Here is a 2,316-nt window from a genome sequence, read left to right as displayed (position 1 = left end):
GTGAAGTGTTTGCCAGGTACATTGGTACTAACTGCAGGAATGGACCACCTATGAAGAAGATCTGGGTACCTAAGCAGTACATTGAGAATCTTCCTGTGAATGTCATCATGACACCACCAAGGAAGAAGACAAACCCCAGACCTATAGCTTCATATGGCCCAAAGGCTTCATACAGATACATGACTCATATGAGTCACCCTAACGCAAATGTTTTGCAGGGAAATCATGCTCAGACTTATGATTATGAGCGTGTATCTTCGAACCGCTATGTTCATAGGACTAAGAACTTTTCTGCTTATTCATATGAGTATCATTCATCTCCTGCAAGGCTATTTGCTAGGGCTCCAAAGCCAAAATTCTCAGATGCCGCACTTAGACTCATTGCTTCTAAGCCCCCACTGAAGATGTGGGTGGCAAAGAAGAATTAACTCTCTTTTGTAGAAAACGGTCTCCAGCCAGCAATCAATGGCATCCGATACTATTGCTGGGGACCTAAAACTCACTGAGGACGCACGATGAAATGTCATTCTATATGCTTCACATCTGAATTTCTTATCAGTCATACTATGGCCTAACTTTGTTATAAGCTGTGACTGTCCCTATATGTGTCAAATGCTTATGCTTCACAACACTCTTGTGAAGCCTATCCTCCTAACTGCACTGTAGGGTACATCACCAAAAGCTTCAGAATGGATTATGGACAGTGGATGCACAAATCATATGACTGGTGATCGAAGTCTTCTCATGGACTCAACCTTACGTCCATCTGACAAAAGTCACATTACATTTGCTGACACTGGTAAAAGCAAGGTATTGGGTCTAGGTAGAGTTGCAATCTCAAAGGATCAACACATGGATAAAGTGATGCTTGTTGAATCCCTTGGTTTCAACTTAATGTCTATCTCAATGCTTTGTGACTTGAACATGATTGTGATATTTGGAAAATATCGTTGCCTTGTACTAATGTAATCTGACAAATCTCTAGTCTTTGAAGGATATCAGAAAGATGATCTATACATGGTAGATTTCTCAGCAGGTCCACAGCTTGCCGTTTGTCTTCTCACAAAAGCTTCAGAATGCTGGCTCTGGCATCGAAGGCTGGGACATGCTGGCATGAGGAACTTACACTCACTCGTCAAGAAGAAGCATGTCATTGGCATCGAGGATGTCAAGTTCAAGAAGGATCATCTGTGTGGTGCCTGTGAAGCTGGAAAGATGACAAGGGCAAAGCACCCCTCGAAGACAATCATGACAACATCTCAATCCTTCGAGCTGTTACACATGGACTTATTTGGACCTACGCACTACTCCACCCTCACAACAACTTCTTGTCTCTATGGCTTCGTCATTGTTGATGACTACTCAAGATACACATGGGTTCATATAATTCTTTACAAGACTGAAGTGCAAGATGTCTTCAGGCGCTTCGCAAATCGAGCAATGAACAATTATGGCATGAAGATCAAGCACATCAGAAGTGACAATGGCACTAAATTCAAGAACACTGGACTTGATCTGTATCTGGATACAATGGGAATCACTCATGAGTTCTCTGCTCCGTACACACCTCAGCAAAATGGCATTGTTGAGCGCAAAAAGAGAACCCTCATTGAGATGGCTCGAACAATGCTAGATGAGTACAAGACACCAAGAAAATTCTGGCCTGAAGCTATTGATACAACATGTCACATCATCAACCATGCATACATTCATAAGCTTCTGAACAAAACATCATATGAGCTACTTACTGGCAAGAAGCCAAACGTCAGTTACTTCAGAGTATTTGGAGCAAGATGCTGGATAAAGGATCCCCATCACAAGTCAAAATTTGCACCTAAGGCTCATGAAGGCTTCATGCTTGGCTATGGAAAGGATTCACACTCCTACAGAGTCTTCAATGTTTACCTCTATAAGATCGTTGAAACTGTGGATGTGAAGTTTGATGAAACCAATGGTTCACAAAGAGAGATTCTGCCAAGTACACTGGATGAAGCTCCTTCAAACGAGGCAATCAAGCTGATGGGAACTGGTGAAATCATGCCCTTTGAAGCACAGCCTATAGAGGAACTTATCATCTATGCACCAAATCAACCTGAAGACAATGCTCAGACCGAAGAAAATCCGTCCAATGATGACAATGATCAGCCAGAGCAAAATCTTTGTCCTGTTCATCCTCGTGTTGCAAATGAAGTTCAAATAAAGAAGATAATTGACAGCATCAATACACCTGGTCCGCTCACTCGATCAAGAGCAACACAGCTAGCAAACTTCTGTGGGCACTTTTCATTTGTGTCAATATCAGAACCTAAGAAAGTT

Source organism: Triticum aestivum, chromosome 2A, assembly GCF_018294505.1.
Source record: "Triticum aestivum cultivar Chinese Spring chromosome 2A, IWGSC CS RefSeq v2.1, whole genome shotgun sequence".
Classification (NCBI taxonomy): domain Eukaryota; kingdom Viridiplantae; phylum Streptophyta; class Magnoliopsida; order Poales; family Poaceae; genus Triticum; species Triticum aestivum.
This window is presented reverse-complemented; position numbering follows the sequence as displayed.